Below are 15,403 nucleotides of genomic sequence, written 5' to 3'. Positions count from 1 at the left end.
TGCTTGCTTTGCATTTTAAAAAGTAAGAGTGAAGCATTTGATCAGTATGGAATAAAAGCAAACTAGCAATATGTTTCTGCAGGCTTTTCCCTTTGGGGTGAAGAATCAGATTTGACCACAGAACAGCTGGATATTGGGTCCTGTTACAATGTCAATTTTTTAAAGAACTCACCAAGCTAGATTTGATTTAAACTTAACTTTAAAGTCTGCAGACCTCAAGTTTATAAGTATAGAAACTTCCAAAATTACATGTTATTACTCCTTCAATAAGTTCCGGATCCTTTGGAAACTGATTTATTTTAGTAAGTTGGTGAATAGTTTTTGGTTTTCATTTGTTAATTTTTTCCTGTAGCAAATTTGGACATGACATATATTTAATGTTTCATATATTTCTCTGAAGTATTTATTTTTAGTTTCACTTGTAAAAACTCTGAAATGAATCTTTTCTTTGAAAAAGAAAAATGTGGCAGAATGCATATGGTTAACTTATCAAATATCTCTTTAAATTATTCTTTTGAAAGAATTTGCTGCCTTTTATATAGTTATGAGAAAAGAAAAAACATTTTTAGAAGTAACGGGGTTATATAAAGTTTGGAAGGAACACAACAAAAAACATGATTACACATGATTGAAAATCAGCTCATTTGAGTGGAACTCTTACACACTGCCTCTGCAGTGTGGAGATTTTATATATAATAACCAAATAATAAAAAAATGAAGTTATGCACTCGTGTCTGTTTTCTAGTTGGAATGATTTCACACAATAGCACAAGTAGTGGAGACCGACTGAAGTAAATGGTGACTACGTAAGTTTTTTGTCTGTTAGTGTTTCTTCTCCCCAACATGAAATCAAGGTAAACGCCCTCTTCTTCCAGCTGTGTGATCAAAGAGCATATATTCCACAATCTAAAGACATAGCCAAAAAATATGAGCTATATTCAAATGGGTGTTTTACCAACAACAAAAGATTATCATAAGTACATCTTGTTCGCTGAGGCAAGTCCTTATATACACAGATCTAAATAAAATATAAGACTGAAATTTATCATTTTCTAAAATAATTAGTAAAAACTGAACCCATAGTTAGAAAGATCTGTGAGGTGTGACACCTTCTTTTTGAAATTACCATGATTATTTTTAAACTTATAGAAACTATGAACAAGTGTTTATATGCAAAGATAGATAATAACATATCTAGACAGTTGACAAAATGATAAACATCGTGGTAGTTACTTGGAAATATTATGTTTAAAAGGGAAAAATCTAATGTAAAAGGTCTTGATTTATTTAGGATTAATTTCTCCAATATAGGTGCCTCTTGGAGTATGGATGGTTACAATTTATAGCACATCACAGTGAAAAGTAAACCCTAGCAATGCATGTAAACCTAGGAGATGGCTTTGATTACTCTCTTTTGTTCAGGTCATATGTACTCTAAGCCCATAGGCCTTGCCAAGTGTAACATTATGCATTTTATTCCAGTAATAAAATGTGTTTCTGATTAAATTATCAGTCATACCAAACACACACACACACACACACACACACACACACACATGAACATAAATGTACTTGATCCTTCTTAGTTATCTTGTTTAAAATACATTTAAAGGTAAATAATAAATACTAGTATATCTATCATGATTTAAATCTAAATATTGTTCATATGTTGATAGCACTCAGTAAATGTTGTAATTTCATATTAAATTACAGCATTCACTAAAATTCACTGATATTATCAAAAGCTTCAAATAGAGATTGATTCAGAAGTAACTGGATCCTGTAATTGAAGAGATATTTGTTGCCAACAGTGGTGACAGAGATCAGAAACAGCAGTGCTGGCTAAAACACCTGGCAAACTGAGAAGAGACAGCAATCACTTACCTCTTGCCCTCTCCAAGTCTCAGTTCTAGGGCTGATCCTTCAAAATTTGCTAAAATTGCTATGAGGGACTTCCCTGGCAGTCCAGTGGTTAAGACTTCGCCTTCCAGTGCAGGGGGGGTGCAGGTTCGTTCCCTACTCAGGGAGCTAAGATCCCACATGCCTCGCGGCCAAAAAACCAAAACAAAACAGAAGCAACATTGTAACAAATTCAATAAAGACTTTAAAAATGTTCCACATCAAAAAAAAATCTTTAGGGCTTCCCTGGTGGCGCAGTGGTTGAGAATCTGCCTGCCAATGCACGAGACACGGGTTCCAGCCTTGGTCTGGGAAGATCCCACATGCCGTGGAGCAATTAGGCCCGTGAGCCACAATTGCTGAGCCTGCGCGTCTGGAGCCTGTGCTCCGCAACAAGAGAGGCCGCGATAGTGAGAGGCCCGCGCACCGCGATGAGGAGTGGCCCCTGCTTGCCGCAACTAGAGAAAGCCCTCGCACAGAAACGAAGACCCAACACAGCCAAAAATAAATAAAAAATAAAAAATAAAGGAATTCCCTTAAAAATTTTTTTTAATTAAAAAAAAATCTTTTAAAAAATTGCTATGAAAATATATTACTTTTTAATGGAAGAATAAAACTGCCTCTTAAATAGGAGATACAAATTTAACACTCTAACAATTGCAGTAGCAGGATTAGGTACTAGTAGATGAACCAACAGACGAGTCTCCTGAGAGATGGCCTGAGAGGTATTGGGACCCTGCCCCAAATGTCAGTATGGTCTCTCATGGTACTAAAACACCACCTGAAAAAAGATGATTTTTCATTTTTAAAGTAATCTTGTTTTTCAGTGTCCCCTATAAATACGAAAATATCCCCAAGATGGGAAACAGAGTAAGCTGCAATTGGCCAACATCTTCCAAAGATGTTAATGGCTAGATAAAGCCAGATTGAAATGAGGCTAGTTTTAGACAGAATTTTAGAGAGGAATGATGTATATCTTGGGCTCTCTTAGCCTCTCCTTCTGTAGACAGTATGTACCTAGTATGTACTTAGTATGTACCTGTACTATGGTCTCTTCCTCTGGTAATCGATTCTCAGTTTCTTATACTCTAGTATAAGTTATACTCAGGGCCAGCTTCATGGGCTGCAGTTAGGAGGAACCCCTGTGCTCAGTTGAGTACTCTGCTGTTGTCATCTTGAATTCTTAATTTATGAACAAGAAATCTTGCATTGTGTCCCACAAATCATGTAAGTCACCTTCATTCTCCTTTGGTGTGAATTTAAGACAGAATCTTAATGTCAAGGGATTGGAAAGGACATTTGAGATTATTTTTGTAAGGTTAGGTCCAGTGAATATTTGATTTAAAAACATGTCTTTAACTAAAATGAAAGAGACAGGATACTTCTTTAAACAATTGAGGTAAAGGTTTCCCATTGCCTCCAAAATTATACTGAATAGTTATCCAGCTTCTAATAATGTCAGTCTTGTAGAGCAAAATTCCCTAAAACAGAGTGTCCTTTCCCTCTCATTACAGAACACACGGTGTCTCATTATGATGAAAGGAGAAAATATCAGATGCTTTATTTATATTTACTTTTATGTATAAAGAAGGAAAGTGTTTTGTTAATATTATTTTCAATATATCTATTGAAAAAGGCACTCTCAGCATATCAGATGGTCATTGGACAATAAAAACAACATGGCAGAGGTGAGAGCTTCTATAACATAAAAAGACAAAGGAAAAATGACATTCTAATCAGCCGTTACGGGAAGTCAGTCCTTGCCACAGATTAACTAGAAAAAAATTTAAAATATACAATTTCATCCGCTATAATTAATTATGATACTTATTCCAGTATAGAATGCCTTAAGTTATTTTATGTAAATGAAATATATTTATATATTTTAATCAGAATTCTAAGAGATTTGGAGACAACCCATTACAGAGCCAGAGGTCTTGAAAGGAGGTGGACAGGTAGCTGAAAGAGCCCTCAATTAAATTAGCCACCATTATCTTCAAGAGTATTCTTAGTTATTTGTACAAACATTTCATAAGTCCTCTGTTATCGATAATGAGATATTATACTCCATTATATTCTGAAATTTCAGTATTTTAAGAGTTAAAAAAAGTTATCTTACCTTCTTAATGCTCTCATAAAAATGTATATTGTGTTACCTTTTGAAATTTTTATTTGAAATTTTATTATTTTTCAGTATAGTTAGTTATTAACTGTGTTAAAGTTGCTTCTGTGCTTTGGATTTCACAGAGTGAATGGAAAAGATTCTATTTACTAATAATATTATAGCCCTTGACTGTTTACAAGGTGCTTCTGCATCCATCGTTTTCTTTCATCTTCACAGGAACTCAGTGAGGAAGTTATTATATCCCCTTTCTCCTGAGAAATCTGAGACTCAGTTTCGGATTAAAGACTTATCAAAACACACACTTTTAAAGTGATAACTCTTTGATTTCAGAAGGAAAATTGATGGAAATGTCTAAAATTTTTAAATTTAGATTAATTGCCAAATTAATTTGCAAGGACACAATTTGCTTAGAATTTTTTTAAATATAATGATTCAAAAATATTAATTTAGTCTAAAGCCACAAGACTTTAATCGTAGGCAGCTTATGTGCTACATGTTTGTTTGTTTGTTTTGATAATAGTTAACTTATTAGGGAATCTTCTAGGGGAAAATGATTACGTTTTCCAGTTTTAAGTCATTATTTAAGGTCATGCCTAAACAACTTTTCTTTGAGAATAAACACATTCTACTTGAAAATAACACGAAGGTCCAGCAAGGATAAATAGAAAAACAATGCCCCACACCTGTCCTTCTAGAAGGTTAAAGACTTTTTTTTTAATAAGGGGAATTTTTGAAAGTGAAATGGGGTATCGATTTCTGACTATATGTGTAAGTTCTGGTGTAAACCTGCCCCGCCTCCCCACATTCCCAACCTCTGTTTGCACAGATTCTACCCCAATCACAAAAGGCAAACTAGTTCATCACTTTGCTTTATTAAATCTACATATAGCCATGGAATCAATTCTTGAAGGCAAATCTCTTTTCCTTTCTTTAGCTCTCCTCTTACAGTCTCACTGACCAGCCATCCAACCCTGGGTGTTAAAATACCCTAAGATACGCTATTTGTTGCATCTGATGTGTATGTGTGTGAGTGTCTGTGTGTATGTGTGTGTGTGTATAACAGACAAAGTCTTTAACATACTTTAGAGACAAGTTGTCTGGAAAAGGAAACAATAAAACATTTTTCTCAGAAAGTGGAGTCTAATAAGAAAATTAGGGATTAAAAAATGAGTTATAAGTGTATTAGAGACATATAACCTATGATTTTGACACATATTCCAAGAATATATGGCAGGTATAGTACTGAAAAATCAATAAGCTACAGAATCCCTTTTAAAATTAGTAGTAATTAATAGTAATTCAGCACTACAGTTATTTTATTATTCCATTAATAATGTGACATTTTTGAGAGGTAAGATTTCAAGTTAGTTCAGTGCTAAGATTTTTTTAAACAGTGATTTCCCAAAAACTTGGATGAAATTTTATTTTTCAATGGAATAATGAGGGCTATTATAGACATATATGATAAGATATTCCAAATACCCAAAACGTTTAAAGCCCTTTAAAACACAATGAGGAATAAGTAAGTTCAGACAATGAAAGTATTTATACACACCCCCATATTAACACTTCAGCCACCAGATTCAGTCTATAATTGAAAAAATGTCTCTACATTTAAAGTTTATTCACACTTACAAAGCAACGACCCCAAAGAGGCAGTTTGGACACATCTTTTTCTCTTGGCACACTCTGTCTTGTAATGAGCACTGAACACTGTTGACCCCCAACACTCACCAGCTGCAGCCTTTCCTCAAAGTTTCCCTTAAAAAGTTTTTAATAAGAATAAAAACCACACCTACCTATACATCTTACTTTTCGGGGAGGAAAGGAATGAAATAATTGTGGGTCTGGATACCCATATTGGGTCAGTATTTTGTGGTTTATCATCTCCCTAATTGTTGCAGGCTTATATGTTTGTATTATTTCATCATAATTTGCTATAAACTCTTTATTAAAAGTGACTGTGAGATCAATCCACATCGTCTGCCTTTTGACTGTCCTGTTCTTCAATCATCTCTTAATCCAGAAATAATAATGCAGAACATCACAGGGACTGAGCCTAACCCTCAACTCTCTAATCTCAGCACATGCATCTTAAATCCTTTGCTGGATCTAGTGCCTAAAAATCTGGTGCACACTCACCTTTGAATCGGTTTTAATCCAGCTTTGTTTTTATTAAACAACACTGATGTCCTCAGATAAGGCATATCAAGGGTAACAAAAAGAATATTAAGAGTTTCTACTGTCTGTGTGGTTGTTTTTTAAAACCCAACATCTTGGCCTTTTCTCCGTGTTTCTAGTCAGTCTCTTTATATAGGAACCTAACCTTTTACCTGATAGATTAGGTAAATAAAGGTAGAATAATCTGATGCTGAAACTCCTTCTCATATCTCATATCTTGTTTTAAGAGCAAGTCAAAACCTGTATCTTTTGCCATTGAATACAATTTTGCAACTAATTGGGTAGCTGGATTATAGTATTTGTAAATAAATAGAGCCTTCTTTACTTTAAAAAGAGCATTCATGTCTATGATTTTTTAATCTTATTACAATCCTGGGAATAATTGTCTTCATTTTGTAGATGAGGAAACTGAGACTCAAAGAGATTGAGACTTGCTCAAAATACAAAAGCCGATAATTGTTTTGTCAGAACGTCTCCAGCCCAGATCTTCTTACTCTCAGTCCAGTGATTGTTTTCTATTTTAAATAGAAATTTTGGCAGCCTTTTAACTGTCCCTAAACTTGAATAAATAAATTAATACATACATAAAAATTACATGACAGGGGGAGAATGGATAAGAATAAAGAACAAACCAAAAATTAAATTCAAGTTTTTGTAAAAATATTCAATCCTGAATTGATAGGAACCCAAGATGTGGGAATAGTCACCTGAGACACTGAGACAGAAGACAGGAGGGTGAGACAGAGAAAGACAGGAGAGAATCTCTAAATTACTAAATTGTCAGGAACCAGTGTCCTTGGAGAATATTATCTCATCTGTCCAAAGACATGGCTCTAAGTTTATAGTTTGTTTTTGGCCTTGGATTTTAAGGCCAAACAGTTTGAAAACTTTAACTTATTTCTTTTTACAAGAACAACATACTCGCGTGCCCCCCTTTTTTCTGGAAATAAGAATAATCTAGGGTTAAACCATTTTGACTCTTTAAGGTCCCTGGTATATCTATCTCACTCATCTCTCTTTCGATTACATTATCGTGAGTACAGTTACTTCTAAATTGCTGTTTTGATCTTGTCCTGGACTTTGGCACCGGAGACCCCTTCAAATCCTCTTTGGTAGCAGACAGGCTTTAATGCTGTCATATCAAAACAACTGCCAGGGGAGAGGAAGGAGTAAAGCTTCAGGACCATCAGATATTTGGGAAAATATGGGATTGGGTCCATGGAACCACGCCCCTTCCTAGTCTATGGTATCTATTATTCTATGGTAATAATAAATAATTTTTTCTTGATAGCATTTATTTACTAGGGCTGTATTTGCCAACTCCAGTATGTATCACTATATGAACAAATTAGAAACTTTGGAATAACTTTGAATCTTCTCACAATTTCCCAAATGGTAAATGGTCCACTTGTCCATTATTGGGCTTTAAGATAAACCTAGACATATTCCCCAAAGGGAATAAACCTTCCTGTCATTCTTTTTTTTAATTTAAAGGAGGTAGAGAAAAGAGAAAGCTGTGAAATTGTGTGGATATAATAATAGTTCTCAAGGTAAGAGGAAGAGAGGATGTGGACAACCTCTATTTCACCCATGCTTCTCCCTAACTAGATGTTTAAAATGTTAAACTTTGGTAATGAATGAAAATTAGAAATCAGAAAGTTCAAACAATGAAAATCTTGGAGATGAAAATCATAGTGCTGCTCTTACCGGATAATAGGATTGGAAGAGTCAGAGCTACTCAAAGTACGGTCCCTGAACTATCAGCACCTGCATCTCCAGGGAGCTTGTTCAAAAGGATGAGTCTCAGGGCCCACCCCAGACCTTTGGAATCAGAATCTACATTTTACCAGGGAGGCTGGGTGATTTGTGTGCATAATAAGGTTTGAGAAGCACTAGTCTGTACCACTCCTATTCTCTGATCAGAATGTATCCCAACCAAACATATTTTACATGTTTACAGAAGTCAGAGGCCCTCCTGAGTAATGCACTATGTTATTCTTACCAGGACATTCTTGTGTTCTTAAGGACAAAAAAAATGCATCCTTATACAAAGTCCCTGCACTGCCTAGCACACACCATCTGTCTGTGGCAGCCACACCAGCAGACGTCTGTGATGTCCACCTCAAAAGATTAAAGATATTCTTCCCAACTTTTTCGGTTTCACACAGTAACTATTATAAGTTTAGCACCCATAAAATTGTCAAAAGCATCCATAACTTATTTCCTATTTAGCTTGTATTATCTCTTGTGAAGCAGATTCCATAAATCAGCAACAACAGTCAATTTTATTATTTTCATTTCCCTTTATTCGTTACACACTCATGAAACATCATGGGCATCTGCTAGGGGTTGGGTTCTGTGATCAGCATATCACTGTTGTAGAGAGAGAGCATGTGTCCTTGCCACCCTCGGTGTGGGGGGGGTGAGTCTCAAGAGTACGTACAAAGAATTTAAAATGGTTTGCAATAGAAGTATGAGCATGGAACATCTAGTGCACAACTAAATTTCTCTGTGGCTGTAGATGCTGGAGTCTTGAAGAATGAGTGGGATTTTGCCACCAGAGAGGGGTCAATGGTATCCTGGCAAAGGAGGTGGCAGCTCCTCCGCATGCTGGGAATGTGAGCAGAGTGCGGGGAAGTTGTAGGAAGTGAGTTTGTAGAGTGAGGAGGGACCTAAAGGACCTCGCATGCATGACCTTCATTCTGTACTTCATGGGAAGCCTCTGACTTTTTTTTTTAAGCAGAAGAGTGAAACAAATTCCATTTATAAGAGGGACAGTACAGTGCTGTGAGGAACGATTGAGCAAAGATGCAGGAAATGAGTGTGAGAACAGTCAGGGCAGATGCAGTAAGTGGACAGTTTGAGGCATTGGCCGTTTGGATAGAGAAGAGAGAGCAACTTTGAGAGAAGATGCAGCAGGGAGATTGTCAGGACTTGATGGGTAATGGGACATGGGGATCAAAGTATCAGATAACGTTGAGGTTCTAGTTTAGCAGCTGGCAGGACCGGGCTGCTGAGGTAGTACTAATGTGCACTGATTTCAAGGTAGCCCTTCAGCAGCCTCACCAGGAGCTACTGTGCCATTTCAGACAACAAACATGGAAACCAAGGCTCAGAGCAGTTCCGCTTACTTCATCTGCCCACAGTGGCAATGGTACGCAGGGGTTCCGACAGAGGAAGGAACCCAGATTCAGATTCGAGCCTGACTCCTGAGTCTGGCTTGGCGAGGCCAACCCTGAGCCACTCCACACCGCTGAGGGTTAGATGCCTGGGAAAGGAAGGAAAATGGGTCTGGAGCTAGCAATCAGCCTTGAGGGTTTGGCCAATAACCACCCCCAACTGCCGTGCACCGTTCAGAATATTTAGGGATTTTTCTGATGGGAGACATTTCTGATTACCTTACTCTTCCTATAGGCTTCTTGAAAACAGTATAATTAAGCAAATATTTATTTAGTGCCTATTTTGTGCAAGAACTAAAAAAGTCTATGCAGGGAATATAAAGAGTAAAAAAGTAATCTTTGTCTACGGGGGCACTTTCTTGAGTAAAGTCATGTTATGTAAGCCTCGTGAAGAGCTTTTTTTAGGGACAAGAAAAAATATAAAAATAGCTATAATTCAAGTGAGATAAAGTACAGAAGAATCAAAGTCTCTGGTTTCACCGGAGGACTGTGATTCTGCCTTATCCGCCTCTGATGTCCCCAGGGAACTTACAATAGGCACTTAATAAACACTAGTTCATTTACTGATGGTATACAGAGAGCTCAGATAACAAACCATCTAAGTAAACACCACACTGCTGCAATCCTATTAAGAATCTCCCTGGGGAAAGTCAGGCAGCATCCTTCCTCTGTCAGAACACCTCCTACTTTTTAAATTGTGCCTGCGCCCTTCAGTTTAATGGCTTTATCAGATAAATCCTTATTTTACTGAGTCCCAATCTCCTTCCCTATAATGCCATGCCAACTACTGAGACTAGCTGGGCTAGCCAGAGGGCTTCTAATCCCTCTTTTATCTGCTAAGGGGCCTTAAAAATATTTGGTGTCACCCTTCCTAGCACACCCTGGGTTTAACATTGGCCAGTTGTCCCCCACCTGATGTGATTGTCACGGGCCTCAGTGCCTGTCTTCTGGTCCCCAAGGCTTGCCAGTGTGGAGGCAAAGCCTCTTGGTTGCTGAGGGTTGAAGTTAATGCACAGGTGAGGCAGATTCCCGGATGTGAAGCCCAGGAGATGAAATAGGTCCTTCCCCTCTGTCTTCCTCAGTTTCCTCATCTGTAAAAGGTACCTTCTAGTCCCAACATTCTGTGTCTCGCCATGGCTTATTTTCTCCATTCAAGTCCCTGCTGAAATGTCACTTCCTCAGAGAGGTCTTCCCTGACCACTCAGCCTAGAATCTCTCTGTCCCCCCAGCTTGCCCCTCTCTGTGGCTCCCCTCCAGCCTCTTCACCAGTTTCATTTTCATCATGGTGCTACTGCTCTCTGGAATCAGTATGTGTAGTTATTTACTTATTCATCATCTCTCTCTTACCCGCCGAAGTGTAAGCTTTGCAAACATGAGAACCTCATGCACACATCTTGTTCACTACTGTATTTCTAGATCTCAAGCGGTGCCCGGTACAGAGAAAGTGCCCAAAACTGTTTGTTGAATCAGCCAATGAGATCTGCATTTCCATCATGCTTGCTGTCCTAAAAAAGTTTCTGTTGTCATTGCCTTGTAGATGAGTATCGCTTTTTATTACATCACTAGAAGCTCTGTTATAAAACATTTCTTTGATCAAAACTTATGGAAGATGCAGCCCATGTGTTCAGCAGACACAGCTGGCAGAACTACCAAAGCAAGTTTTTTTTTTTTTTTTTTAATTTATTTTATTTATTTATTTATTTTTGGCTGTGTTGGGTCTTTGTTGCAACGCGTGGGCTTTCTCAAGTTGCAGCGAGCGAGGGCTACTCTTCGTTGCGGTGTATGGGCTTCTCATTGCGGTGGCTTCTCTTGTTGCGGAGCACAGGCTCTAGACGTGCGGGATTCAGTAGCTGTGGCATGTGGGCTCAGTAGTTGTGGCTCGTGGGCTCTAGAGTGCAGGCTCAGTAGTTGTGGCGCACGGGCTAAGTTGCTCCGCAGCATGTGGGATCTTCCCGGACCAGGGCTCTAACCCGTGTCCCCTGCATTGGCAGGTGGATTCTTAACCACTGTGCCACCAAGGAAGCCCCCAAAGCAAGTTTTAAAACCAGGTTTGTCCTGAGAACAGGAATATCTTTGAACTTGAATAATTTAAGTACCTGATTTTGTTAGTAGGGTGATTAGAACTAAAAAAGCCTTTTAGATTTTGAAGTTCCTTTGAGAAGGTAGTATGTCTGCCCTGAGATAGATGGAAAGGACATAAATAGTCAAGGTTGTTGCTGATGGATGAGTGAAGAGATTGATCACTTTTGTTCCTGCTACAGTATTTTGCTTTTGTCTTTTAGTTTTATCCTTGCTGTCAGTAACACACAAAACCAGTAATGATCTCATTTCAGAAGATGTAGTGATTATTCATTTTGGCCCATCGGTCAATCAATATTTAGTGAACACTTAATTTGTGTATTAAATATCTGAAATGATAGCTAATTTTTCTCCCTTAGACTCTTATCTTTCAGAGCTTGGCGTCTGTCCTAATGACCCTGCCGAGGTCACATCTTTGCTTTCTCTGCTGCTTTTTCCTGCCTGTTGGTGAGCTCACGGCCTGCCTCTCCCTTGCCCATGCCTGTGTAGTCAGCCTCCATCTCATATTATCCCTCTGTCCTGGGATTCCGCTCGTGGTGGTGCTGCTCGCCAGAAAAGTGCCTGGTAGCCTCCACTATGTGACGTTTGGCAGGTGTGGGTTCATCAGAAAGTTCATAAGTTTTATCTAGCCTATCCACTGGGACATAGCTTATAAAGGGGTCTGATCATATATGCCAAGTGGCAATGGTTTCTTGCCAAATTTTCTTCATAACTTCTGTATCTGTCTCTCTTAGTTTCCTGCTCACTTACCACAAACAACCCCTTACCAGAACTTTTGACAAATTAGTTGACCTCATGCATCCTTTCCTTTGAAGCAACTACTGGTGTGTGTGTGTGTGTGTGTGTGTTGTCTTTCCCCAGTGTGTCTCACCACCTTCCCTGTATCCAGCAGATCCCATTTCCCACCCTGACAACTGAACTCCTGCTACTTCCCACCTTGGCCTGCGCTCCTTTATGTTTCTCATAACACAAAGAGAACACCTTCCTCTTTTCTCCTCTTTTCTAACACTTTATCCAGTATAAGAATTAGCTTTTAAAAACTGTATCAAGATGGTCAGCAACTCAAAACTTATTTGATGCCAGCTGGAAATTCTGCTTGACTAATCTCATTTCCCTCTGTTTTCTTCCATCTCTTCATTACTTATGTTTTGTCATTTTATTGTACCTGTGTTACTATAATCAAGGTGTCATATTTGATTCCTCGCTTTTCCTCACTTCTTACCTCCAACTCACCTGCACATTCTGGTGACCCTGCCTGTAAAACATATTCCCAATCTCTTCACTACTGTCCATCTCTGCCACAAGGTTTAAGCCATCAGCATGTCTACCGTGGACAACTGTAGTAGACTTGCCTTCATCTGATCTTTTTGCTTTTACAGAGATGAGCTTGGTTTTTTCTTTGACAATGATCCCTTCCCTAAAATCCATTTTCTACACAGTGGACAGAGTTACACTGAAAAACCATGGACCAGATCACGGTCCTGGCCTGCTTAATGGGCTTTCCATCACACTCAGGATAGAATCCTAACTCCTTCATGTGGTTTGCATGGCTGTGTGTGATCTGCCCTTTGACCTCCACTCTTCCTTTCACCCACTCTGTTCCACACTGATAGCCTTTCCTCTCCATAGTGCCCCTGGCCTACTGCCAACTTAGGGCCTTTGCACCTGCTGTTTCTCTGCAGGAATGCTCTTTTCCCTGCCATTTGTTTCACTGCTTCCTTTCCTTCATATCTCAGAGTAAATGTCATTTTCTCCAAGAAATCTTCTCTAAATATACCATCTAGAGTGGCCCTCACCACACTATCTTTCACACAGGCTTCTTTTAATTCTCTGCATAGCAATGACTACCAGCCAATAGTGCTTTCTTACTTATGCATCTGTGTCTTGCTATCACCCCCATGAGAACATGGATTCATGAGATCATCCCTGTCCCCAGAAGAGGTCCTTGCATGTAGCAGGGACTCATTACATATATGTTAAGTAACAAAATAGTGAATGAGTGATATGGACATGATTGGACTCTGGTGTCTGGGCTGTGTACCTTTTGTCTTTATGAGTAGATTATAAATTCCTAGGATATTTCTTTTGAGCCCTTATATCACCCAGTTCAGTTTAGAATATGGAGTCAGTGCTTGGAAAATTCTTATTCTCTTGATTTTTAGCTCTTTTGACCATATTTAGTTTTGGGTATCCTAAGAAATCTATGGAGTATCTTACTGAAATTTCCCCTCTTGAATAAAATAACTGTAAAAACATCAAATCTATAATTGCTATACTATAGTCCCAACCTCCAGGAGGTCTACAACAACTCACCTCCAGTGTTTTAATGATTATTTCCAAGAAAGTAGAATTGGGTTTACTTGCCAGTAGAATTTCATATTAATATTCTTCTGTGGTGTTACCATGGCTGTGGAAACCCTTTCTCAAGGTTAACCTACAACAGTAACCATTCAATACATGAAATGGATGGACATGTTTCCATAAAGGTAGGTTGATTTTTCTTTACTTCTGTCGTAACCTGTTATTTCTTATCTTAGAATTAGATACAGAGGAACCCAAGTTGCATTGTGTCCTTGAGGAACTTAGTTTCTGTCCTATGTTACCAGCTTTTGTAAGAAACAGGCTGAACTAACCCTAGACTCAGGGACTCACAGCTACAGGGTACCCTGGAGAATACCTGGGCCAACAAGCCATCAACATGAATAGTTCTCCTGCCTGCAATGGAAGTGTCTTGACTCTCAGTCTGTGATTTTTCCACTGAACGATGGTTCTTGACCTTGGGGGTGGCGGGAGACTTTGTGTGGAAAAGAACAGTGATCTTCGAAAAAGTAGCTTGTCTTGAGGAAATATTTGTCCTTGCCTCTGGAGTTTTTCTCTGTGATCTTAGGGACATGATGTGAAATTTTAAGGACCCTCTTCAGAATGCAGTTCCCTGCTGATCTCTTTCTTCTTTTTGCGGTACATGGGCCTCTCACTGTTGTGGCCTCTCCCGTTGCAGAGCACAGGCTCCGGATGCGCAGGCTCAGCAGCCATGGCTCACGGGCCCAGCCACTCCGCGGCATGTGGGATCTTCCCGGACCAGGGCACGAACCCACGTCCCCTGGATCGGCAGGCGGACTGTCAACCACTGCGCCACCAGGGAAGCACCCTGCTGATCTCTCTTTACCTCTGCCTAAAAATATCTTCTTCCTTACTTCTTACTAGACCATAAATACCTCAAGGGGAGAGGATGTCTTGTGTTACTGGCACACCGTTCTGTGTCCAGCACATGGAGGGGGCTCAATTGACATTTGTTTACTGATGCAGTTCTACTTCTCTGCCTCAACTCCCTGACCTCCTCACCTCCATCTCCCTTCCCCAAATCTAGTTCATTCTTCTCCCTTCATCCTACTTCCACTCTGATTCCCATTCTGTCCTCACCAGCTCTTGGTGATTCTTCACTCCAACTCTGTTAAGCACTTATTATCTCAGCTACCCTTTTCCTCTTGGTATGTGTTAGCTTACATTGGAGGGCACTTTTATGCATGATTAATGTCCACTTGACTCGATGGTAAACAGTGGGACGGTATGGATGTGTATTCAATATTGTTGTACTCTCAGTGTATTTTTAGCGTGTTTCACACAGCAGGGACTCTGCTGACCATGACAGTTCACGTTTGAGGCTGATACGTGCTGCTGTTAGATGCTGCTGGTACATTGCCATGTTCCATCTTAGCTAAGTTTCTGTTGAGGATGGCGTGTGTCGTGCATTAACTGCTTTGGAGAACATTACACAGGAAGTCATTTCCATTTTGTTGCAGATCAACAGGAAATAAGGCTTAGTTGCCAAACTAAAGTAAGAAAAGCAACCGAGTATATTCCTCCTCCCTTAGGGGCTTTCATTATTCCAGGAATCATTAGCTTCTCCTAAGACAGTGGAAATGAGCCCAGGTATCTCAAT

This window comes from Mesoplodon densirostris, chromosome 1 (genome assembly GCF_025265405.1).
Source record: "Mesoplodon densirostris isolate mMesDen1 chromosome 1, mMesDen1 primary haplotype, whole genome shotgun sequence".
Lineage (NCBI taxonomy): Eukaryota > Metazoa > Chordata > Mammalia > Artiodactyla > Ziphiidae > Mesoplodon > Mesoplodon densirostris.
Note: the sequence above shows the minus strand (reverse complement) of the source record.